This window comes from Manacus vitellinus, unplaced genomic scaffold (genome assembly GCF_001715985.3).
Source record: "Manacus vitellinus isolate BGI_N305 unplaced genomic scaffold, ASM171598v3 scaffold_65_pilon, whole genome shotgun sequence".
In the NCBI taxonomy this organism is placed as follows: Eukaryota; Metazoa; Chordata; class Aves; order Passeriformes; family Pipridae; genus Manacus; species Manacus vitellinus.
The window spans coordinates 1843947-1870686 of NW_021940724.1; the positions used below are offsets into that span (position 1 = coordinate 1843947).

At 44.2% G+C, this 26740-nt stretch overlaps 1 long non-coding RNA gene across 3 annotated transcripts in view; it reads left to right on the forward strand.

The window, feature by feature from the left end:
- LOC108641511 overlaps positions 1-26740 on the forward strand; it is an 80731-nt gene that overhangs the window by 45351 nt on the left and 8640 nt on the right. For 2 of the 3 annotated variants that reach the window (XR_001922033.1, XR_001922032.2), the window contains exon 3: positions 7841-8022. The exons of the other annotated variant lie outside the window; for it this stretch is intronic. This is a non-coding gene — a long non-coding RNA (uncharacterized LOC108641511). The remainder of the gene's footprint in view (positions 1-7840; positions 8023-26740) is intronic. 3 annotated transcript variants of the gene reach the window in all.

Below are 26740 nucleotides of genomic sequence, written 5' to 3' on the forward strand. Positions count from 1 at the left end.
GAGAAACCGCCTCGTCTTCCCCCCAAGATCTCCTTCCATCACCATGTCCTCTCTTCCAAAATGCAATTATGAGGCAGTAAACATGTTGTCTGTGGCGCTGAGGTGGAGACTTACTGGTGAACGTAGGTGAGAAATACAGCCCAGAGCTAGTAGTGCACTTTGAACACCTTGCCCGTGTTCAAACCGTAAGATTATTCCTTCTTCCTCACAAACATCCTTTTATTAACATAAAAGGACATTGCATGATGAAATCCACTGTCTGCTCTTTGGGTTACTGTGTTTGCTTTCAAATTAGTGAAAATGGATCAGTCACTTTTACTTTGCCCATTGGCAGATTCTTTGTCCATCTCTGTGCAGTTCTGCGCTGGGCCAGTGCTGCAAAATTTAGTTTGCAAGTTTGAGGAAGAAAATTCCTGAACAAAAACTATAAGGGGCAGCACTCTTACTTGTGGTTTTCCGCTTAAATTAAATACATAAAGTTCACACTACAAATCCTTATCTGAAAGCTTCCAATTTTTTTTTTTCAGTAGTTTAAAGCAGCATTTGAGAATGATTTTACTGTAGTTCATCTGACAGAACTGTGAAATTCCCGGCTTCCCTTTTGTGAGGGAAAACATCCCAAGTAACTGCCTGGAATAAGTCAGATGAATCATGTCATGGAAGTGACAGTGTCTTTTCACTGACTATAAAGGGGTTCCCTGTGACTAACTCAGACATCAGCATCTGTGCTGCAGGTATTTAAATAGAAGTGAGGTTAATCCCACTCATGAAGTATTCTTCTTGCTTCCAGTTGGGATACAGCGTATTGGGTGTTTCTTTGCTCTAGGAGGAAAATCTGAATCAGAATTCCAAGGATTCCAAGGATTTTTTAATTTGTAGGTGATCTGACATTTTTTTCCCCACCAGGTTTTGCAGTGGAGGTTGTAATTATGCTGGTTAATTAACTTGTCCGTCGACTTACTTGTGGTTCTCACTTCAAAGCAGTCGATACACTGGCTGTTGGGAAGAGGCTCAGCATCATTCATGATCAGAGGATGGAGGGGATTTCCACACTATCCTGTGTGGAAAGGCTGACAGAATTGGGGTTGTTCAGCCTGGAGAAGAGAAGGCTCTGAGGAGATCATAAAGTCCCTTCCAGTACCTAAGGGTGCTACAGGAGAGCTGGAGAGGGACTCGACTAGGGCAGGTAGTGACAGGCTTTAAATTTGGCAGAGGGCAGGGTTAGGTTAGGTATTGGGAGGAAATTCTTTACTGGGAGGGTGGTGAGGTACTGGAACAGCTTTTCCCAGAGGAGTTGTGGCTGCCCCATCCCTGGAAGTATTCAAGGCCAGGTTGGATGGGGCTCTGAGCAACGTGGTCTAGTGGAAGGTGTCCCTGCCCATGGCAGGGAGTTGGAACTGGATGGTCTTTAAGGTTTTTTCCAACACAAACTGTCCTATGATCCATTGAAAACCTCTGTTTTGGGACAGTTCCTTTGGTAGCTCTGGAAACTGAGCTGCAACTGCAGTAATTGACATAATTTCACCGAACTCCTGCCATCTCTGCATTGGCATGTCCTTGGAGAAGTAGGAGCTGCATCCAAATTGCATGCCCAAGGGGACTGGAAAAATTCAGGTGAGGTTGTTGTATCATTATGTTTGGAACTGGATTCTCTTGAGTTGTTTCTCCATTGAAATTAGAGGCCTTGCTGGAATATTTCAGCAGGATGCTACATCTGCACATTGGTGTCTACAAAGTCTTTGTTGGCAGAGTCTGCAGACATCAACACAGAAATGTACCCTGGTGTGTTTAGATGAATATTTGCCCAGCAGGTTCATAATGTTTAAACGTGAGCATGTAAATACACAAATAGTGCCAGACTGATGGATCAGGAAAGAGCAAAATTCCCAAAGAGCAGTGTAGGATGGATGGTGCTACTGCAAGGCTTTCCTGTGCTCCCTCAGGAGTGTATTTTGATCCTTCAGCGAGGTTGATGGCGATGAGGCCAGTTCATGTCTCTGCTGGTTAATTTGGAGCATCTTTACAGGACTAAATCCTACATATAAGGAAAGGAAAACAATTTATTTTTTTCTTGCTGCCGTGCTGGGGCTGAGCTATTATTTCTTGGAAGAAGGAAGATGGTATTTCTTCTTCCATCTGGACAAGAAGCACTCTTTGCCATTGCCCTTGGGGGTCTATCAACAGCATCTCTTTCCTTCTCCGGTTCCAGTTGACAGTTATTTTTGCATTGACACGAGTGCCAGTTCCAAGGACTGAGTCAGATGTTGAAGTGCTCATAGTAAATCGTTAATCCTCATCTATTGAAGTTGCACAAGGGAGGGAATGTGGGGTGTGATGCCATGACAAGTACCAGCTCTGAGTGCCCACAGTCGTTACACTGGTGCTGAACCGACTTGTTCTTTTTCGAGGGAATGTTAGTTGGTTAGTTGGAATGTTAGTACATGCTTGTGCTAATGCACTTTCAAAGTGGGTTGAGTTAAATTAAGGAACTGGCAGCAGGAACAAGCCAGAAGCCTTAAGGAACTGGTGCTGCCAGGCTCTGGCATCCCTGCCAAGGCCAGTACCAGGGCACAGCTAGGTACACTCCAGAACGTGTCCTGCACAAGAGGTGACTTGCCCACGAGGCTGACTCAGTGTCATGGGCTGTTGTGTGTTTGCTTATCTGCCGTGGAGGTCTGTGGGACCTGAAGTGCCTGACACTTTTGGAGAAGTTATATCTTGCAACAGCCAAATGTGATGCTGAGGGTTGGGTGCATCTTCCCCTGTGTTGTGGTGGCGCCCTGAATGTCTCCCTCCCATCAGTTCATGCCAGTGATGCATTGGAGAGCTTGTGGATGGGTTTTGGTCTGTGGAGCTCTCGGGGACGTGCAGAAAGCAGAGCATTGCTTGGCTCAGAGTGAAACTTGGTGTTGTGCCTCCAAAATGTCAGCTCTCACCCTCTTTCCCTGTTTTCCTTGTGTCTCAACTACCTCTGGCACACACATTCAGATACTCTCCCAAGACGTGATGTACGAAGGGCACACCAGGATGAGAGCTGGAAGTGCTGGAGCTCAGTTTTTCCCCGGCAGTCCGGCTCTCAGCTCCCTGGCTGACATTGCCTTCCTGTGCAGGAGCTCAGTTCTCCCCAGCAGTCCTGCTCTCAGCTTCCTGGCTGACATTTGCCTTCCCGTGCAGGCACGTTTTTCCATGCCATTGTCCGCCTATCTCAGTTCTTTGGCTCCCGAGATATCATTTTACCTGTACTTTTCCATCCCAGGTGAGGACAAACGTGGTGTGATGCAGAGCTAAGACCGAGATGCCAGGAGTTTCAAACGTGCCATCTAGTGGTATGAGCTCGGAGCACTCAAAATAAAGGAAATCCCCCCAAAAATCCACCCTCCTCCAAATACTCATTATTTCTGAAGTGCTCCTGTGTTTTTGGGCAGAAAATGAGTGTTTATGGCCCCTGCTACCCCGTCGGGTTTTCTGAGTGCTGGGGAACTGAGCTGTTCAAGGATTTCTTAATCAGAAGGAGGAACGGGGAGTTTTTTAGTCTGTTATTTAAAGTATATGCTGAGAGGTCTGTAGCTTCATACCAAGAAAACAGAGTTCATGCTGTTACTGCCTCCCGTTGCAGGAGCTGAATCAACTTTGCAAACAAAATAAATCTTAAATTGAAACACCCTTTTATTTGGGGTGGAGGGGAGAGGGAGGTAACAATAATGTGCTTGTCTGTAGCCATGCAGCAGTTCATTAGCAGTGCCCTGTCATGAGATGCCCTGTGTTTGTGAATCCATACTGGGACATATTCTACCCCAGCAAATAACCTGAAGTACTTCCAGCTTCCTTCCCTCTGAAGAACAGAGCACTAAAATAGCAAAAGGCTCCAAAAAATCTTTCTAAAAACCTACATTCATCACCAAGATAAGAATAGGTCTTACAATGAGGAGTGTTAAAAGGCATGAGGTTTGTACCACAATTTGGCATGTTGCATGCAGTGAATTACAGCCTGAGTTAAATCTGTCTTGGGTGTTTGTCTTTGCTGTTATCTTCAGTTCAGGCTCTGGCACAGAATTAAAGTTGCTCAGGTTGATGTTTATGTGTGCTTGCTGTTCCTAGGATTTTTACCTAGAGGTCATTGTGTCCTTTTCTCTCATTACCAAGAAACTTGTTTGCTGTTTGCGTTGGATTATGTGATCCGTCTGTTGTAGCTACCAGAATAAGTCAGGAGAACAGTTCCATCCTGTCTCACGTGCCCCTCACGTCATCCTTTCCATGCCAGGGTCAGAATTCAGCCATTCCTATTTGCCTCTACCGCTCCAAAATTCATTTGTGAATGCAGCTTGTGCGCAGGCCCATGAGATGAAATAAAAGAAACTGCCAACCCTGGGATGACAAACTTCAAATAATATGGCAGATAGATGCCTGTAGAATGAACAAGAAGAGATAAACATCTAAGAATTGCCAGCAAGCAAAGTAGGGAGAAAAAAGTGTGGCAATATTAAATGCTGTCCTAACTTGGAGTCTGCTTACACAGCTTGGATAAAGCGTAGAAAGAGGATTAAGAAAAGAAATCGAAACCCAGACTTCCAAATGGCCAGAGAAGACCTTTTCTCTGTAGGGTAAGGGTCAAGCTGCTCTTGCATATTGTCTCATTCTGAATCTTTTATGTGTTTCGTGAGCAGCGGCATGTTTCAGAAGTGGGGGTGAGAGGGCACCACTCAGCTCCTCGTAAATGTGGAGTATCAAAATTACAGCACAGTACCAGGCTGTGGGGATGGGAGGAGGAAACAGAATATCTAAGTCTCCTGCTTCCCAGGTGAGAGACTTCACAAAGGGAAGATGCAGAAAGATAAGTAGCATCTCTTTCCCAAAGAAAACTGTGGTATAATGCTTTGTGCTGAACCTCAGTGCTGGATTGTGGATCCCTCTGAAAGGCTGGGCAGAGGTATCTACAAGGTTGGTCCTATAATAATTTAATCTTAAGCAAGAGGAAGATTAGTTTGCATCTGGTTTAATCCTTGAGGTGCCTCTGTGTGGTAACACAAAATGGGACATGGCCAAGGGGAAAAAGCCCTGATGTTACTGATGAAGAGCTGTGCAAAGTGCAGGTACTAACCTAGTGGAGGCTGGTTTATTTATTTGGATGTTGACACCTAAATAACACTAAAATGAGTGTTTTTGTCTCACTGGCTATGTCTGTACTACCTGTCCCACTCAGGGAGCCACTCTGTCCTCCCAGCCCCTGTCAGGCATGGATGTGTTCAGCCCAGGCAGGTTCCCTGCACCAACAGAGCATGAAGACCACTATAAGGTGTTAATTACAATATTCCATTTTTGTTTAGTTGGGGGTTTTATAGGTTGGTTTTTTTGTAGTGGTTTTCATTTTGAAGCTCCTGATGCTGCAGTTGCCAATTTATTGCTTTTATTCTGAGTACAAGAGCTTGAGCTTTAGGACCTGGTCACATACCCAGCTTTTGGTCCTAAGGGCTGAATTTGAGTTTGGTGTGACTTGACTCTCTGATGGTCCTGGAAAGTGCAGATCTTGCTGGGGCAGTGGCAGAAGCCTGCATGGGGACATGGGAACCAAACCTGGGATGGTCTTACCTGTGCTGTTGGATCCTCACTCCTGCAAACATGCTGGGCTGTGCTCCCTCCTAACAGAGGCCACGGGAATAATCAGAAAGCTGTGTTATTTATTAGACAAAGTGGACGTACCTGGCAGGAAATATTTGTTTGTACTAGTGGGAAGCAGCATTTGACTTTATGACGGCAATGCAGCTCTTTTATTAGTAAAACTTAATGTGTAACAGGATAATTCCGTTGCACCTACTACTATACTGGCATGATTTTGTACAAAATAAGTTTCTTGTTTCCTTGAAGGCCTTACATAAGCCCTAAAACTGGGAATGGATCCAGCATGTTCGATCACAATAAAGGAGCTGCTTCAGAGCAGGCTCTTCTTTGGAAATAGCCGTAAACAGGTTTATATATAGGCATTGCTATTATACACAAAACTTGCTGAAGAAATGTTTCCCAAGATCTCGTGGTTTTACTGTATGCCGTGGGGACCCTGCTCAGGCTAATCTGTGAGCAGACCTGTTGTAGGAATTCAAGGCAAGGTTTAAAACCCAAGACTGTCTATCAGATCCTTATGTGCTGAAAGGGCTGGGTGTTGAATGGCTCTTTGCTGTAAAAAAGGCATTTGATAAAAAGGCTCGGAAACTTGGGCTGGCATCCTACGTATGCAAATGCGGGTGCTGTCCACGTTATATTTGGATTTCAGGGTTTTTCAGATCCATTTCGAGACGATGGGTAGCAGCCTTATGTGGTTTGATCGCTTGCTTTCATCACCCATGCCCAATTATTATACATGAGATCCATCAGCCCCCTCGCAGCAACAGTTCCTGCAGCTGAGCATCAGCACGCTTGGGAACAATAAAGGGCTGGCACTTGGGAGTTTCTTTCCCTTCTAAATGGGCAGGACCCAAAATTCCTCCCTTGCAGAGCTCACCGATCAGGTTTGTGACTCGAACAGGTACATTTCCATCTGAGCAGCCTGAGGATGTGGGATTTGGGAAGATTTGTTGCCAGTTTGCATTCAGCGTTGTTGGTTGTGTGCTCTGGTGGAGTTTCGGATAGGTACAGGGCAAAACATGGAAAGACTCCTGCCTTTGTGTGATTGATTTTTAAGGATAATTTGCCATTTTGTTCCTTGCCTCCTTCCTAATGAGCTGAATTGTTAAAATATGTTAATGTAAGGAGACACACGAGAAAGGGTGAAGCAATCTACTGACACGTTGGATAATTAGATCATCTCCTGCGCAGGAAAAAAGTCAAGTACGAAACAGGAACAAGAAGCGCCTCCCTCCCCCCCTGTAGAGGCACCAGGTCTGGCTCTTTCTGCATGCAGAAGCAGGTTAGACAATTAGATCTTTAGTATTAATTAATTTTTGTGAAATTCCTGAAGGTTCAGGGTGTCGTGTGTAGTAACTGTCTTGTGTTTTGTCGGTTATTTTTTGGGAGAAGTTGGGAACCTCGTTTCAATGCAGCCCTTGAGGGCTGTATTCGTGAGCTGCGTAATCTTGTGATGAAACAAAAAAATGTCTGTTGCTGGACTGAATTTGTGAATGCTGTAGTGGTTAATCAGGTCTTCCCAGGAAAACAGTTGTGAGTTTTTGTCCTAAATAGGCATTAGCTCAAGGGAATTCTGTAAAGAGGCATGGGACATTGTGGCTGCCTTTCTGCTAGTGTTTGGTGTTTTGGGAAAGCAGTGCTTCGTTCTTCTTATAAGGTTTATTTGTTTGAAGTAATAATTGGCTAATAATCATTAAGATCCCAGCCCGGTGTGAAGAGATGCCTGCAGGGCGGCTGTGACAGTACTCCGCCTTTACTCACAGGAGTAAGCCCTCTCTGTGGGTTAAGTTTACTTGTTTGATAAACATAACACTTTGCTTTTGTTCTCTTAATCACTTCCTTCGAAGAGTTAACTTCCTAAGCAGCCACAGATTAGTTCTCTCAGTTGTTTTAATTATTTTTCTTGTCACGCACAGTGAAGGTCTCGTGTTTGTGAAATGTCTTCTTTTATTTTTGTCCCCCCTTCCATGGCAGCCTCGGTGACGCTGGCACTGAGAACCCAGCTGAAACACGCTCCCTCTGCACTCCTGGCATTTATTTTTACCCTTATTTTAAACCAGATCTCACTTTTTTGAATGGGAGTGCTGCAGAACACAGCACTTTCCTTTCAGGGTGACCCAAGTGCTCCAGAATGTTGTATTCCCGTAAGGGGTACGCGAGAGAGGCTGTAGCAGAGGCTTCCACGTGCTTGCTGCTGAGTAATTTCCTTTTGTATTGCTGACAGGTGACTCAAAGCAGGAGGGAGCAGATGGCAGCATCGTTAGCTGGTGGCCACAGCCTTCCCAGATGAGTTTTGGAATTTCCATCAAAGTCGGGATTAGGCTCAGGATATGCCGGTGGCACAGAGCACGCCGGGGGAGCGTGGAAGAAGAGGAAATCATTCATAGCGACTCATCTCGTGGTTGGGTGAGTCAGGGGTCTGCTGTTGGTGGTCAGAAAGGCACGTGGCTGACGACACCGTCTTTGTGTGCTCTGCAGGATGCAAACTGTCGCCAAAAATTAATTCTCCCCGCTTGATTTGTCCAATGAGTTATTTCCAGAAAGGAGTTACTGTATTTTCTGGAATGACTATTGTGAAATTCTTTCTCTGTCCTTTTTTTTTTTTTTTAAATACAGTGGGCAAGTGTTCAGCTGGTGATTTATCAACAAAGTATTTTACAGGATCGTAGTTAAAAGCTCATCTTAAAAAAAAAAAAAAAAAATCATACCCTGTGCAATAGGGAAAGTAAAAGCATCTCAGTTTCCAAGTGATGAAGGAATAACCGAAAGAGCTAGTTCTTGGAATAGTAGCTCCATTGGCACTCGTTGGTGATTTCCTGTGCATTTGCTGCAAGAATCGCTCTGTGATGTGAGTAGGTGGTACTAAAGGGTTATTACGAAACCAGTTTCCAACCAGACGTTTTGAGTCATGGATGGGGAACAGGGATAGCAGCTTCGGAGCTCTCTCTTTGTTCAGGCAGTGCTCCTGAAATGCACACGCAGGGTAATCTGTGCTTGCACGGAACAAGGCAGACCGGGGATAGGTCTGGGATCACGTGGAGCGCACTCCTTCATGCCTCTCCATCCCAGGGATGGGAAATGGGAAACGTGGGCTGCGAGCCGGCGGCGGCGTGCAAGGTGCACACGGAGCAGTTTCTCGACTGTCTTTCAATTGTAAGTATTTCTCATGGCTTTTCCCAGACGTGGGAGACAAAATGGAGTTGCGTCAGGACGGATGCCTGTGCCAAAATGAGGTGGTGGTTTGGAGTGCCTTGGTTCTGTTCTGGAAGCAGATGGGCTGCCACTGGCAGGAGACAGTTGGCTTCTCCATCAGGAAAAAAAAAAAAAAAAGAAAAAGGGGTGTTTAAAGGAATTGGTCTGGCTCCTAAACCGAAGGAATTGTTGACCCACTGACTCAGTTCTGAAGCATTAGGGAAGCAGTCTTCCTGTGGTTTCTTTTGTTGGTGGCAGATTCAGAGCCCGGCTGTGAGCGTTCGGGTGTGAGGAGCAGAGGAGAGGCAGTTCTGGTACCTGCTGCTGTGGGATTTATTTGGTGCCGGGGAGGAGCTGAGGTGCTGACGGCTGAGCAACACCTGAACTTTGTTTCTGATGTTTCTCCCAGTAATGCATTGGTAAGTTTATGTGCTTATTTTCAGTGCTTAGATGGTGTGTTGCTAAATGCGATTGAGAGAAAGCTCTTTAGCAGCTCTTGGAAGAGGTGTGTTCATTTTTTTCACTGGAGCAGCTTTTACAGAAAGCACTGGCTGCCCTGCCACAGTTTAGGAGGAAGGGGGAAACTTTTTGCATCAAGGTGGCAGAAACAATTTGAAACTGCTGTTTCCTCCCACCTTTAGCCTACAGACCTCTGCTGACATTGATCCTGAGCAAAGGGGATGGGCCAGTGCATCATCCTGGACTCAGGGCTGAGCTGTAATTTCCCTGTTACGCTGAATCAACAAGGCTTGAGTCTTGTTGAATTTTACATGAAAATCAGATGTTCATCCCTGGAATTAAATCTAATGATACTTTTCCTAAGATATGCCTAGAATAGAAACGATGTTATTTTTAAGTGGCTCTGCAAATGCCAAGAAAAAAAGATATCAATTAGTGGTTTCTCAAAAAAACCATAAATCATTAACATACTATTGGCTGGAAGGAATCATGTTGGCTGATGGAGCTGGGTCTGGAAGTCTTGGTCCCTGAATCTGCTGTCGATTCTGTCGCTGTATTTGGGAGGAATTTTTTGGAAGAGGAGCTTCTTGGGCAAGTCATTATTTATTTTTAGTTGTCAGTGGAATGAGGGGAGTGATATTTAACTTCTCTTTAGTGCTTTACCAGCACTGTTGCTGTGTTTTCCCTTTAGAGAGGATGCTGATAGGGGATATTGTAGCTCTTGGATTTCCAGAACATTGTTTGGAATGCAGAGATCATTAGAAAATGGGGAAAGCAGAATAGTGATTATTGAATTTATTGTGCTCTGTGATGGGTTCTCCAAACACCAGCGGTAGGACTTGCTGGTGCTGTGTCCTAACCATCCTCCGTGAAGGGAAGAATCAATCCACTGCTGCTGTTACTCCCTGGGTGGGTGACACCAGGATGTCTTCCCTTCCCAAACCCAGTTGGGGTGGCAGCTGTGGTGAGGCACTCATGGATATTTTTTCCCTGTTTTCCAAAACAGGAGCAGAGAAGGCCGTTCACCACCCATCCCTGTGGAATGGCAAATAAACCCAGTGGTTTAATAAAAAAAAAAAAAAAAAAAAGAGAAAAAGGAAGATTTAGCATTGTACTGGGTTTCCTTTCCTTTCCTTAAGTGCTTCCTTTGGATCTTGGGAGAAGAGCTCAAGAGCAGGGAGCAGTTGTACCAAAAGGCGTGGGAGGCCGGGTCAGGGAAGAGTCACTTGGTTGTTATGTGGGTGTGAAAAGCCTATGAAAAGGAAAGGGTGGAGGAAAATATTTTACTTGAATTAAACAAATAGAGGAGAACGTTATATGAATTACATATTCAAAGATACATTTTTTGCCAAGTATTTTTGTGAATTAACTGCATATCTCCTGAAAATCATTTATTTAACCGTAACCTTATCAGAATGTTCTCAGGAGGGAATTTTTTTTTTTTTAAGCCAAAAAAAAAAAAAAAATCATTGTTTTCTTATCACTTGAGATGAAAAGAAAGGAAGTTGCAAATTTTTATTGCCCCTAAATTGTTAACTGTTAAACCTGTATTGAAGCAGTGGATCAGATTTCCTCAGGCTCACAGTGGAGCCAGTTTCATGTGCTGAGAAATCCCAAGCAGGCCCTGTTTGAGGAGAAGGAGTCTTAGATCTTCATCTCATTGTTTCATGTCCACCTGTGGGACAGGGAAACTGCTGCTCTTGAAAATCACCTGTTTTGGGGAATGGGCTGTTGCCAATGATGCAGTGCACAGGGGTGGTTTGCACCCAAAATAATTGAAAAAATCATAATTTGAAAGCAGATATTTTTTTTTTGCATAGAATTGTAGAGTATGGACAAGCATGCAGTATCTCCATTTATTTGTTTTTAAAATAGCACCTAGTATTATTGAACTAGACTAAATTATATGTTGTGAAGGTGACATTTTTCCGTGCCTTTTGTTATTATCTTGAGCCAAAAAAAAAAGGCAGCACATGGAGGTAACTTTAACAGCATTTTGTTGCAGGAGCAGAATATTACTTCTTACATTAGTTAGTGAAAGTCTTGATTTTTTTTTTTTAAAAACGAGGCAAACAAACAAAAATCAATAACAACAACAAAAAGTCTTTATTATAAATAACAGCTTTTGGAACACAAACCATAAATTTCGTATAAATTAAAACTTAACACAGTCCAAAATTGGATGCACAGGTTTGTTGTGTGATGTTTTGTACTAAACCAACACAGTCCTTGATGTTTTGGTTCTGAGCAGTGTTTTGTTAGTGTTGATTTGTACTCATGTCTGAGGGATTCCCGTGTGGAAGTTCACAGGCAGTTGTTTGTTTTGTAAATTTTTTCAGGTTTTTTTTTATGGCCCGTAGCTATCCAAGTGCAGAGCTTGCAGCTGAAGTTTGTGTAGGAAATGGTGAGCTCAAAATTGGACCTGGAAGAAAGGAGTGAGGAGCGCTTCCTCTTCCATCGCTCCACTGGAGTGGTAATCAGAGAATCACAGAGTGGTTTGGGTTGGAAGGGTCCTTAAAGATCATCCAGTTCCAACGCCCTGCCATGGGCAGGGACACCTTCCACTGTCTCAGGTTGCTCAGAGCTCCATCCCACCTGGCCTTGAACACTTCCAGGGATGGGGCATCCAGAGCTGGATATATGTCTGCTGCCAAACTGGGACACCTCTGGGCAGTGCTGCCCATCCCATGCTGGGACTTAAGGGTTCCCTGATGCAGTAAATGGACATTAGCAGGCAGTTTTCACTTCTAACCGAGTTTGGGCACCTGAATTGTATCTTTAAGAACCCAGGCAGCTACAGAAATTCCCCATATGACCTGTTATTACAGGCTCAGGTGAGAGTGTATGTGCAGTTCTGTTGCCAAAACATGAGGTTGGCAGAAGTGAGTCATAACTGGGAAGATCTCAGCTCTGCTCTTTGATTTGCTTTTATCCACCAAATATAAAAATACTTCCAAGAATACGGGTAGGAATATGCTGCTCTCCTGTTAGGGCAAAGCTCTCACTGGCTCTTAGGTGTGTTTACATAGCTCATAGGATGTATTTTTGAAGATTTAGTATAAAAGGAGCTATGTATACATTTTATCTCATCTTCAGTGCAGTAGGCATGAGCAGTTCCTGGAGAAGGGACCAGAATATAGGGCTCTACCCCTTCTCCTGGGAGTCTCTTTCCCATGGAGTCATACTTGCCCTCCAGGGCTTTCTCATTATGGCTTTGTGAGTTTTGAATTCCTCTGTGAGCTGGCCTGGCTCCAGGGGGAGGGCAGAAAGCAGCCTCAGCCCAAGCTCTGCTTCAAGTCTGCTGGTCCAAGGACTTTGTAGGAGGTGGGATCTGCAGGAGGAAAAGTGCCCAGCCCTGGGAAAAGTACCCAAGCTTCCCAGGTGAGCTCTTATCCACTGGATTACCGTTTAAAGGTGACAGTATTGTCTTTTGTGGACATGTTTTTAGGTTGCAGTGGTTGTTGGATGTCGTTTTGCCGTTGATATTTTAGCGTGAGCAGAGTTTACCTGCTCTGCAGGTTTCACATGTGGTTTCAGAGTCTGCTTCTTTCTTGGTCACCGCTGATGACCACGTGGCCTTGGGGCGAGCCAGCTCAACTTTGCTGATCTGCTTGGAAAAAAGAGATTTTTCTTCTCTGTTTCTTTTCTTTTGAGAAATGAGAACTGCTCCATCTCATGGCTTGGCTGCTAGTGCTGATGGGGAGGTAGCAGGAACTCATGGCCAGAAGCGAAGGAGGAGGTGAGACTGTCACTTTCAGTGACACCTGCGTGAAGTTTAGTTCAACCTGTTCAGGAAACCTCACCTCCCCTTTCCCTTCATCACAGTGGAGCTCAAGGAAGAGCTAATTTAACTTTGCTCTCCAAAACAAGCAATCTGTTGATTTGTAAGTCTTTCCTGATTTCCTTTGGTATCTGGATTTTAGTACATGAGTATTCCATGCACTCCTTTTTATTTCTGTTTTCTGTTCAGAGTCAAAGAACTTAAGAACAGGGTCAATAACATCGTGTGGCAGCAAAGAGGAGTCCATCCCTTACTGAAGTTTCCAGTCATAGATCATAGAATCCCAGCATGGTTTGGATTGGGAGGGACCTTAAAGACCATCTAATTCCAACCCCCCTGCCATGGGCAGGGACACCTTCCACTAAACCATGTTGCTCAGAGCCCCATCCAACCTGACCTTGAACCCTTCCAGGAATGGGGCAGCCACAACCTGTCTGTGCAGCCTGTATCAGGGCCTCACCACCCTCACAATCAAAAATTTCTTCCTAATGTCCAGTCTAAACCTTAAATCTTACTGATGTAAATAAACGGTATAGAAATAAACTTAATAGAACCTGATAGGCTTGTGGCATTTATCAAACTGTCACTTTTCCAAACAGCATCACAAACTGTTCTTCTGCTCATACTTTCCCCCAAATTTGCCTTTGTTTATAATCCCACAGATCACGCCTACTCAGAGTCAGGGTAGAATTTCCATTGGCTGGGCTAAAAAAAAGGCAAAAACACACCCAAACCCATTTCCCTACCATAGGTTTCAGGGCAGTGATGGTTCAGGCAGTCAGCTTCCAGCAGGCACAGGACATTTCAGCATGTTGGAGAGGATTATCTTCCTGCACGCCTCTGCTTTCTGCTCCTCTGCTTTGGAGTTTTTTCCTCTTCTTTTGCATTTTTCTCTCAATCTTTATTTTCCAACTTCTTATTGTTACAGTCCGTTTTTCTCATACAACGTGCTTTGAACATCAGAGGCGCGCTCGTGCCGTGTGCCCCTCTGCGCTTTCTTCCCTCCGCGTGTGTGCTTACCTAACAACTTGAAAATAGCAAACAAAGCACATGATCTGAGGAACAATCTGGTATTTTACCCTAAGGGGAGATTTTCTCAGCACGCAAATCAGGAGTAAATAGTTAAAAATGCCGTATAATATAGATCCAACCACCCCGGCGCTCGCTCGCACGTACGAGCGAAGTTATTTGCATGCATAAATTGACAGAGTTGAACTCTGCATTATCAAATCCGCTGTCAAAAGTTCACCCTGGGCATTTTGCAGGAAAGATGATGATTGTCTCTTTAATTACTTAAATTCTGGTTTGCCTGTTTAGGAGAGCTCCCCACAACCCTGTCATTATTACTGCACGGCTTCCAGTCACATCAGGCTCTCTGCTGGCACCACCGGCTACAACACCCAGCTAAGAGGGCCTGCTTTTAATTGAACACTTTGATTACCACACACTAATCAGATGATTGAGTTGCTGCAGAATTTGGCCAGCCCTCTGTTAAGAGCTCCTGCGGAATTACAGAATCAGAGATGTTAGAGATGGAAAGTGCATTAGATCATCCAGACCATCGTCTTGCCAGTACATGTTTTCTGCTGCGTGGTTTTGGGTGGTTTTATTCTCCCTGCAGTTTATGGTTAGAGATACTCTAAGAATTTGACCTTCCACTTTGATCTTCTGGAATCTTTTCCACAAAGGTCGATGGCGAGATTTCTCTTTGCCTAATATTTGCCCTAAATTTTTCCATTTCTTTATTTCACCGTATTATTTCAAGTCTGCGTTCTCATCTCTCACTAATTCTCTGTGTGGTGTTAACAGCCCGTAAATATGAGTGGAATAGTATTATGTGCTCTTGAATATTAAATGTGTCACTTATCTTAAGTGCTTCATGTTCAGTTTTTCAGAATTTGGGAAAATTCTACTGATTGAAGATAGGTTTTAAACTGAACTGCTAATAGTATGATTTCTCAGACGCATATTTTATTGTAGTATAAGAGTTGTCTGTTCTGGTGTCATTTGAGAAATTGTTGAAAATTACCTGAAAAGGCCAATTTGAATTGGAAATGAAAATGTTTTTATATGGAGGAGATATAATTTAAGTGTTTTTCAGCTCCATTGCAGCATTTAAACTGCGGGGAAGCGATGCGTGCAGGCAAGGTCTGCAGAGGGCATTACAGGGACACTGAAAAAATCAGTTTTCTATTAGTGACAGAAATAGTGGAAGTTGCAGTGTAGTTACTGGAGTCTTCCCCAACCCCCCCATCCCAGCTTTCCATTCACATTCTCCACTCCGTAACTATTGTTTCTTTTTATAGTTTTATTTGTTTCTGTGGGATTTGGGGTTTCGCTTGTTTGTTGTTTCTTCCTCAGGGCTTGGTCTTCACTACCAGAAGCTTTGGGTGCCCAAGCACGGCTGTCTCAAAAGTCTGGGCCACTAAAAGCCAGATCAGTATCCCCTCCAAACAAACACTCGGTGGCTATAAAAAGGACAGAGGAGCTGGTTTTTTTTGCTATCACCCCCTGAGAGAGAGACAGGGTGGTTAGTGTGAGCTGGCATGTTGCCACGCTGAGCCAGTCCCTTTGGAGCTGCCCCTCTGGTCATGATCCAGCACCTTTACCCCAGCTCTCCACTGGTTCTGGAAGGATTACCTCTGTTCTTCCTTTGAGAGTAACCCAGAGGATGAGGGGCTTGGGTTGGAAGCCTCCAAAACCAGGGTTTTTGCAGAGTGTGTGTGTGTTGGGTGCCTGCTGGAGACACACACGGCACATCTGGATCTGGGAGAGGCAGGGCCAGCACTGCCCATTCCCTCTCCCAGCCAGCCATCCTCACTGTGTTGGAAGAAAACATTTGGCTCATCCAGAAGGGATGGCAGGAGAGAGTTTAGCAGAGATTTGGCATGGAGAACTTGACCTCATGGGCATGGGGAACATGGAGCAGTAAGCTGTCCTTCCCTCAGACTCTGGGAAGCTGGATGCAGGGTAGGGATGTGGATGAGAAAGGCGACGACGGGCGGATCATGGGAGGCAAAGTTACTCTTGGTGAGTGGATTTGAAGGTGTTTGAGGCTCAGGTTGTGTAACCAAACAGGGAGATGAATGAGAAACATGTAAATAAATGGGTGGGTTACGGAGTGAGTAAGGGAAAGTGTGAGTGGGCGGGTAATTAGACTGGCAAGTGAGAGAGGAGGTAGGAGGGGGTGAGTACATGGGTAGGTATGTAGTGAAAAGTTGGAGTAGCGCTGTGGGCCGGCTCTCTGAGGATACCTGAAAGACTGGGAACAACCACCCTCCTCGAGACATGCAGAGGGAAGAATAGCCAGTGCTACCACAGGGACTGTGGGTTGTGCAGGTGAGCACACAGGCCCTCCACACCTCTTGCTTTTTTGAGCTGGTTTGGATGGCACATGATTTACTCTGCCTGAACTCCACTGTGCAGTAAACAGTAATCCTCACCTTGGTCAGCTGGCTGCATTCGGCTGCTGTTCCTCCAGAAGTGTGTAAGACCACCATTATTATTTGCAGGTTTTTTTGGCTCTAACAAAGTCACAGAGAAGGCAGGGTGAAGCACAGCAGAGACTTTTAGTCTGTCTGGATCATTGCAGTTTGTAGCGGTCATTCCCAGGAGCTGAAATGACCCAAGAGCTGCAGGAGGAAAGAGTTACCTGACAAATAAAAGGAATGAAGATGAGGGATATGCTGGGATTACAAATCTGCAATGCATCAGCATAAAGACATGTCCCAGACTTGAAGTTCCTTTCATTTTAGTGAACGAGGTGGGAAGGTAAAGTAACTTTAAATCGTTATCAGGCCTTGACTGAGGAGGCTTTTATTAGGAACTTTTACTATAAATGCTCTAAGGCTGGACATAGTTCACCATGACTAATCCAAACCTGTTTGTAATTACTATGGCAGAGTTACAGCCCCAGCTGTGACCTCTCTGTAGCCAGGTACAGTCAGGCTGATGTTTAAGGTAAGGGCTCTGCTCTCCTGTTAAGTTAGTTAAGTTAGTGCATGGTAGATTTTCAATATTTATTGTAATAGAGCGGGTCCTTTTGAAGCCCAAATAGAGGTGAATGGCTGCAGGAAGTGACAGGCCTTACCTTAGCTGCCAGAAAGATGTTTATTTATTAAGGAATAACTTTACATGCAGTGTTGTCCTGGAAAGTCCTACTAGAGACCAGTCTCTGCATATTTTCATCAGTAGCCAGGTAAGGTGCCTCACCACCCCAACAATAAAGTATTTCTTCCTAATACCTGAAATACACTTACCATCTTTGAGTGTAAAGCTATTCCTCCTTGTCCTGTCATTCCATGCCTCTGTCCAAAGACCCTCTGCAGCTCTCTTGGAGCCCCTTTAGGCTCTAAGGTGTCCCCAGAGCTTTCCCTTCCCCAGGCTGAACACCCACAGCTCTCTTGGCCTTTCCTTTATACAAGAGATGCTCCAGACCTCGGAGCATCTTTGTGAAATCTTCCTCGTCTTGGATGTGGTCACCTGTTGCAAACTAAATTTCCCAAAAAGCTTGGAACTGCAACCAAGCCAGCTCGTGCAGTAGTCAGTGTTTACTCTTCTTTTTTTTTTTTTTTATACAAGACAAATCCAGAAACAATTTGCTGTACTTAGGCAGGTGTTTCTTACCATTAAAACGGGGCAAATCCCTTGCTGATGTTCAAATGCTGTAGTAACTGTGCACAACAAAATCCAGAGGAATGTGTGGGTATGTTTAATACAAACCTGTTGGGTTGTAGATCTGTCAAAGCCCCAGATTTGCATTCCTTACATAAGCAGAGATCCTGGTAGTGTTTACACGTGCTTTGCCTGTGCTTTGGGAACTGCAGGAATTGTAACTGCTGTGTCAAAAACTCTGCTCTCAGTTGCCATCTGTGGGTTTGCAGGGACATGGGTAGAATATTTACGATTGCAGTCCTACCTAGAAGTTTATTTACTCATGCTTGATTCTAAAACTTATCTCAACAGTGATAAGAGCAGCATGAGACCTCCATGGAAGTGTGGACAGATTCTGAGAGTACACAGGAATGAAAACCTTGACGTTTCCATCTGGTTAATTAATAGTTTGTTTTTGTCAGTGACACAGTTGCACAGCATTTGCACTAAGTTTGCTTCATCTTTGGCCATTTTTTTCCATATGGGTGTGTGCTTCCTTTTCATTATGTTGTTTTTCTTTCCTTTTTTTTTTCCCCCCTCTAACACAGCCGCTCCTTTCATGTTAAGAATAAGAAATGAGCTTCTCACCGAGCAGAAAAAAACCAAAATTTATTAAACATTTCAATTCTGATCCCTCTAATCCTTTATTACCTGTAGGGGCAGGTGCAGGAAAATACTACAGGAGTGGAGGTTACTAACTTTTTCAAGGGTTGAGATTGCATAAGAGAGCAGTTTATTTTAGATGCTATGGAGAAAGTTTTGAACAACATGATTAAAGATGTGTTGATGAGAAATTCATCCCTTTGGCTTGGCTTGTTTCACTTAATTGTACCCCGGAGAGCTCTGAACCCTTCAGCTCCTGTTTTAAGCACATCATTGATATAGGCTGGCTGAAGGCACAGAGTCATAGAATGCTCTGGGTTGTAAGGGACCTCAAATATCATCCATTCCCAACCCCCTGCCAGGGGCAGGGACACCTTCCACTATCCCAGGTTACTCAGAGCCCCATCCACCCTGGCCTTGAACACTTCCAGGGATGGGGCAGCCACAGCTTCCTCTGGGCAACCTGTGCCAGGGCCTCGCTACCCTTATAGTAAAGAATTTCTTCCTAATATCTCATCTTAATTCTACCCTCCTTCAGCTTAAGGCCATCCCCCCCTTGTCCTTTCACTCCAGGCCCTTTGTCCAAAGTCCTTCTGTAGCTCTCTTGGAGCCCCTTCAGGTCCTGGAAGGCTGTTACAGGGGCTCCCTGAAGTCTGTACATATTATCTTGTTTCCTGCTGTGACAAAATAGATTTTAATTCTGGAGATACCATCTTCTAATACTTTCAATACCCAGAGGTTGTCTGTTTGTTGCTCAAGAGAAAGTGAAGGGAACCACTCCCTTGATCCCAGTAAACCAGAAAGCAGCAGTTCGTGGCTGTATTGGCTTTGTAATGCTGAGATAGTGACTGTAGAAAAACAACCAGACAGCTTCAAGAAGTAAGATTTTTTTTGTGTGTGTGTGTTTTTTGGTTGTGTTTTTTTTTTTTAACATGCTGAAGCCATTTAAAACGTTGCAAGGAGGAAGGGCAAGGAGGGTGGTAAAAAATACATCACCCATCCCTTGTGATTCTGTGGTTTTGTCTGAATATTTTTTAATTTTTTCCCTACAATCAGCCATGCATTTCAGTTGTGATCGCTGCCCTAAGACTGGGGCTGCATCCAAGATGTCTTATTTGCCTAATATTAAAAATATGTGCGTGTAATAACATTTTTCTAATGGTTCTAGTCTGGAATATACGTCACACACCTTTGTATTAAAGTTCACAGCACCCTTTTTACATGTTTCTGTCCTTTGTGGTGGAGGCTTTGCATGGACTTCTTAATTTGCAATTCTGGTCTGAAAAAAATAGTTCAAAGCAGCTTGTTATTTATCACCAGAAGTAAGTTTTCACTGTTTGTCTGTCTTACTCAGTCTGGTAGAACCAATATATTTGTGACAGGCAATTTGTCTGCTTAAAGAGGTCATGGTTCATTTACTAGAAGAAATGCTGAGCAACTGACACATAGTGAGGGGTCTGAAGACCTTCTTCCTTCTGTCCTTCGGGAGATGTCTGGAAGCTGTAGGGTTTTTGGTCTAAAATATGTGCAGAACAAATCAGGGTGATATCATAGGTGTGAATTCCTGTCAGAAGTTGTGTGTTAGCAAGGCTGCATTCTTTCTTGAATTGAAGTAATAAAACAGTGTCAAAGAAAAGGGACAGTGAATTGTTGGTTTTACAGTAGGTAGGAAAATGAGCTTCTGAGCTGCTTGCGATTAATAAATCTCTGTTTTAAATGTATAACCATCCTTTAAAAGACATGATCTTCAACGTGCCAGGCAGCAGACAGTACCTGTGTGCTTAATTCCAGCTTGCAGTGACATCTTCTGGATGCTGAGCACTGGGAAAATTTTACCTGTTTATTTGAGTAGTTGATGGAAAGTTGAGTTTTTCCCTGGCATGGTCCACGGTCATTGGTGTAGTAATAGGAGAAACCAATCCAAATCTGCTGTCTCCCAGGCTTGTTCTCTAAAATCTTTGCTTTTCAAATTGCTTTCAAAACATAACGATGTGAATTTGAACACTCTTTGCAAATTTGACCTGTATTTATATCAGCGTGTTTGGAAGAGGCCCATCAAATGATTTCCATATTGTTTTCAGTGTGTCTCCAGTTTATTATTCTGAGAAAATTTGATGCATCTGCAGCGTGCACGATCAGCCTTTCTGATATGCAGATGCAGAGCCTCGCCTATCTCGTGGAATCAGTGTAGCAACCGCTCTTACAAACGCCGTGACAATGTACAACCTCCTATCTGAGAACCAGATCAGACTGAAATTGGGACTCAGTCCAAAAAGCAAAATACTGCAATCAATCTACTTACTGTGTCAGCACTCAGCTTCGTTTCTGTTATGTGCACTGCAGGGAAAGGAAGTGGGAAATGCGCGGCAGCATCCAGAAACGGATTCCTGAGTCATGGAGGATGGCAGAGAGGAGATGGGTGTTGGTGATAGGAGGTGCTTAGAGGTTCCCATTTTTGCAGACACTCTGTGGCATGAGGGATGTTGCAGGCGATGTTCTAAGCCCGGGTGACACTCAGGAAGTCACTGCATGACACTACAGATGCCACGTGACTTCCCTGTTTACTCTCAGGGCTTGTCTGTGAAGTGGCAGTGACAGAATGAAGGGATTGTGCCACATCATCCTTCCTTGGTCCACGGCCCTTGGCCTCTAGAGTCACAACCCTTGGTACCAGTGGGGATTTGTGGGCTCAGGCCCTTGGTAAACCTTCAGCCTTCAACTGCTGATGTGTTCAAACTGAGGCAACCTCTTGCCTAAGACTGTGCATTTCCTTCCCTTCTGCCGGCCCCGCTGCTATTCCGGGCTGTGGGCTGGCACTGCTCCTCGTCCGGCGGGCATCGCTTTGGGGGCAGGTGGGCTTCCTGCTGCCAAACCACCTGCTGCACGGCTCACCCTCCATTCCTGCATGCTTAACCCCCTCACGTCTCACTCCCTTCTGTCCTAAAATTGGCACCGTATTGGGAAAATCACTCACCCGAGCTCCTGGGAGAGCAGGACCCGTGTGCCCGATGCCGCTCAGATTACTTGGGAGCCTAGTGTGCACTGCACAGCAGCAGGGTCACTTCGGGGTTATAACACTAAATCTTTCAAAAGTAATCACACTTAGGAGTGATTTAAGCACTCGAGTTCCTGGGTGAGAGCCAGTTGCCAAGGTTTAATCTGCACCTTAAAGCTCTGCTGGTAAATCTGGTCTGGCAGTTCTGGGGAGAGGCACCAATAGCAAAAGTATCTTCCCTGATAAAGAGCAGCGAGACCTTTAATGTCCACAACAGAAATAAAAACATTTTAAAGGGTTTATAAAATTATTATTGCAGCAGAATGCATGGATGGGGTTTGGCTCTGATATATTTTTTCTTTTTTAATAGTAAATTGGTATACAAAGGAAGTTAATGTATTTGTGCAGCTCAGACTCTGTGCAGAAGAAAATCATTATACCCAAAGCCAGTAACTTTTCATGAACGTGATAACAGCTTGTTGCTTGCACTTCCCATATAAGTTTCAGTGTCATGAATACTTTTATTTACCCATTAAGCTGCTTTTTCTTTGTAAATCAGAATTTTTGGTTATGTTTTACCATAGCTAACTAGTAAGTACTGAGTTATTCTTCTAGGGAAGTGGGGGATAATATGTATTTTGAGCCAAAATACTACAGCACCTAAGAAAATGGGGTTTCTGTTCTTAATTGCCAGTTTCTTTCTGTCTTTTATCGTGTCTTGGTTTAAAAAAAAAATCAACAAGCCCATTGTGATGCTTTTGATTGGGCTTCAACAGAGATAATAAAAGTGTAGTGTCCCTTTGTGAAAGGAGTTTTTAATTATTGTTAATTGTACTTGCCAGCTTCATTTCTGAAGGGAAACGGAGGTGACCTCATCCTGAAAGTTGTCAGTCTCATGCTGGTGTCATTCACTGCCTGGAAAAGAGGTTGAGGTTTTGTTTCTTGTTGCTTCTTTTAATGAGGAGTTACCCGCAGGCCTGATGGGCCCTGCGGCTTTGGGAATGCTGTCCAAACTCTGCCTCAGTAGCAGGCTTGTCTCTGAAATGTTGAACTGCAGAGCTGAGTTGTGGCTCAGGGGCAGGGGATCAGCAGAGTCTCAGACCTGTGATATGCCCATTCCAGTAGCATCTCTAACAACACCAGTACCAAAGACTTTGGGGAGAGGTGATGGGCCCTTCATAGAGGACAGCTGAAGATTCAGGGGTTTATTCTTTCTCTTTCATACTAATTAATCCAATAATGCTGGATGTTTAGATTATCTATCCAAAGAATTAATTTCTTAACCCTTTGCCAGTCTTGGGTTCAGCTTGTTCTTTGAGGTCCCTCCTTCACCTGAGTTTTGCATTTAAACAGATGCCACGAGAGATTTCCTCACCCTTTGGACTGCAGACCATGCAGGATAGTGGGGGCTGCATGTCTGTGCAGGTGCCAGTGTATCAGGACAAGTCAGTGTTTAATTATGGCCATAATGTAAATGCCAAAATATTTACAATCATTTTGGTTCATTGAGCTTCTCCACACGTCAGGAGAAGGATGAAGAGGAGTACGTTTTTGTCTCTCTTCACTATTCTGTATTTCTTAAGCTGTTACCTCGTTTCATCTTAAATGAACCTTCTCTAAAATACTCTGAACTTTTCAATTCCATTTCAGTTCACCCAGTGCCATCTGCCACGGTGTCTGCAATGTATTTCAGTCCTGACGAAATCCCCCTTTCTCATCGGTACCTCCGCACACTGTCGTAAGGATGATCTGACAAGCAAAGCTGGCAAGTTGTTCCCACCTTTGTTGCCAATTATAAAGCAGTGTAAAGAGGCAAATTCTGACAGCCTGTGTCCTTAGGGGTGTTTGAATACCTAACTCGTAGTGAAATCATTATCAGTGAGGCTCTTGAACATCCCTGAGGCTCTGGGCTGGGGTCTCCGCTCACGTTTTGCTCAAGCAGTTTCTCCCTGACTTTAATCACTCTTCTGTCTGTCTCAGATGGGTATTTAAAGCTGCAGATTTTTCCTCAGCATCAAAACCATTGACTTGGAGATAGGCTGAGCACAAGGTACTAGCAGTTCCATCTAAAAGGGAATAAGCATCCAGCTGGTTTTCTAGTCATGGAGAAATCTGCAAGGTCAGTGAGCTTGGTACATGTGATGGGTCTCCTCACCACTGCCAAATGTGTTGGGAACTGTGGTCTGGAGCTCTCAGTTTATCTCATTCCTTTGCTTTCTGCTGCTCATTAAAAAATGGAATTAAAATCTCAGTGGTGTGAGATGTTCAGGCTGTCTGAAATGGTTTTCATTCTGTGGTTCCCGCAATTTATTCAGGCAAAAGGAAGGGAAGTTTTCCTGAAGTAAGCCACATTCTTCAGTAAAAACGCTGAACTCAGGTCACCTTTGACTTTACTGAATCCTTCCTTTGCTATCTGTAACATGAAAATTACATGTGCATCTTAAAGGATTGCTCTGAAAACCATGATAGTTGTGTTACCACTCCTGTGGTCTTACCAAATTATATATTAAATACAAATATTGTCAAACATGTTGACCTCCCAGGGCTGCGTTTGGTGTCTTGTTCTGATATCTTGTTCTTCATCCTGAACAGAAACACAGGAGACTGAGGTCTTGTCTCTCGTTCTCACAGAGCACTGTAGAAATTGTGGCTGTTCAGAGTATTCCTTGAATCACTATGTGATGTTGTATAGTTGTGACTCCCAGGTTTCAAAATGGGATAAAGAACCTGTTACCAGCAGCAGCAAACGTGACCCATCTCCTTCTCTCGTGCCAGATGACTTTTTGATGTCAGATTTTGGAGGTATATGTTTCATGTGGGCACAGCTGGGTCTTGATTTAAACAAATAAAGCGACTTGAAACTACTCTGGGGCACAAATAAATGACTTGCAAGAATAGCAGAGTATTGAGCAACAGGCAAAGGATGTGTTGTTTCCTTTAAGGGTTCTGACTAGAAATGACGTCACTTAGATAGTTTGGATGTTTGTGAACACTACAGGGCTTGGAAAGGGAAAGCAAATCGGAAAAACACTGGGAAGCTGAACAATTTGTTTTGTTTTATGACTCCCTGGTAGTTTAATGAGGGAGCTATTACTCATGCGCTGTCACTGCACATCTAGAAAATTCCTCTGGGTTTAAAAACTGGCAGGAAAAAGTAGTTTCCTAAAAAACACTGAATTAATGAGATAAAGCCCATTGCTCAGGAGTCCCAAACAGGAAGGGTCAGAGGCGGAGCTGTGCAGGGCTCACGGTGTGTTGGAAATCTCCACAGGGGATTTCAGAGAGCAGATAGTGCTGGCAGGGATTCAGAGAAGTGATGCAGCAGATAGGCTCAGCATCTCTCTTTTAGGATGCAGTAGCCTGGATTTGGGGAGAAAAAAATGCAAGTTCAATTGGGGCATTGTCACCAATCCTCCCCCTCCATTCCTTTACATCTGAAAATATCTGGGACTGGGGTGTTTAAAGAAGGGGCTTTGTAGCCATGGGCAATGATACAAGGCAGTTTATTAGTAATATTGACATGTGAAATGAGGGAGATATATTTAAGAGAAGAAAAAGAAGTATTTGTTGTGTGGGCTTAATTATACAGCTTTAAATGAATTTTCACAGTTTTATAATCTGTATTCCTATGGTCTGACTTCTTGCTTTGAGTCTGTACTATTTTACAGATCTGTACAGTATTTTACAGATCTGTAGAGTGCAGTTTGCATGTTGACTTCAGTTATTTTTAGGTGGTTTCGCCTATCCTGTCACATTCATACCGGATACACATTATCCTCACCTTAACTGGAAACCTGATATAACTTTCATGGCCCTGAAGGCAGGGTGAAGGCTGTTTAAGATTGATGGTGGAGAGAGCACAGTAAGCAGAGGGCTGCTCCAGTCTGGAAATGCAAGTGAATATTCCTTACCAACCCCCTGACACAATTACTCACTCGTAGCATAAGTTACTGTAATTTCTTTTGCCAAAAAAACTCTGATAAAGCAGAGGCTGTTAGGAGGGAAATCCGTAAGGAGTCTGGAAAGTGTGATGTAAGGATTAGTAATAGAATTAGCAAGCTGCTGTAACAGTTCTGCTACAGTTTCTCCTAAATTACAGTACCTCAAGCATAATCATAGTCATTCCTTGTCTTACTGCAGTGCTGTGGTGTAGTCCCAGTCAGTTTTGTCTTCTCCCTGTGTTGCTATCCTTGTAAGCCCTTTAAAAACTCTTTTAATTACTCATTTTATTCAAGAATATTACCAGTTTTCCATGGAAATACAGAAGTAGCCCTGGAAAGGTTGTGTATTTTAAGCTTCAGATCAAAATGATGCTCAGCTCTGTCCCCCTGTACATGCAACATACACCCTCTTTATCCAGTACTGAGCTGGTTTTTAAATTTTTCTGAAGCACAGAGGTGCCCAGTTTATGTCTCTGTGCTGGATTTTTGCCCTTGGGTGTGGAGCCCAACTGCTTGAGCCAGAATTAGGAAATACTTCCTACATGTGCTGTGAAAAAATGTTGGATGACAGGGCAGAGCTCAGTTTCCACCAGAATGGAACAGAATGAGACTGAAAAGGCTGGGGGGACGCTTGTGGTATTATGAAGATGGCAGGGGTGTGGATGTCATGGAATTTTGGAATCAAAATAGTCTGCAGAGAGGGAGACACTCCAGAGGGAACTTGCTTGGGACGCATTAGACTGAGGTTTGGGCATCAGTCGCTCTGAGGGTGTGTGTGTGTGTGACAGGGAGCACAGGGAGGCTCAGGAGCTGCGCAGCTGATGCAGGGAAATGTTCAGCCTCACATCTTGGATCTGTGCTGCTCCAGTTTTCCAGGGCAAGTGTGAAGCTGAAGGCTGAGAAGGCATAGAAAGGGGCTCTCCTGCTTTCCATGTGGGTGCTTCTGTGTCCAGTGAAGATAGTGAGCACTAGTGCTCCTGTGCAGCCTTGTTCTCTGGTTTTGGCATGGCTTCTGGTGGATTTTAGGTTCTTTGAGGGGACTTGGTGGTGTTCAGACTGCTTTTTGCCTAAATAGATTGCAGCAGAGTCTCAGTGAGAGGCAGGTTCCCTCGCTCCAGGTGGGACGCCTTCAACTGTGCAGGAAATACCAGGCTCTGATATGACAGGTGCTGATGCCCCAGCAGCTACTGAGTAGAGAGTTTTATCAGTCTGGACTTCAGGCACCTAAATGCCACCAAAATTTGGGCAGAACCAAGACAGGCCACATGGATGATGCCTGCAGCCTCCCAGTCTCATGGCAAAGAGATGCTCCTCAGGCAGCCATCTGAGGACAGCCGTGTCTCACTGCCTTCTTCAGCAGCAGGACTGGCCTTCCCAAAGCTCCTGTCCTGTGTGTGCTACACCAACAGGGGCTTGTTATTGATGGAAACCTACCTTAGTTTCTCTGGTAATGAGGGTTTAATTGTAGTCCATTCACATTATGATGGTTCAGCTGATTTC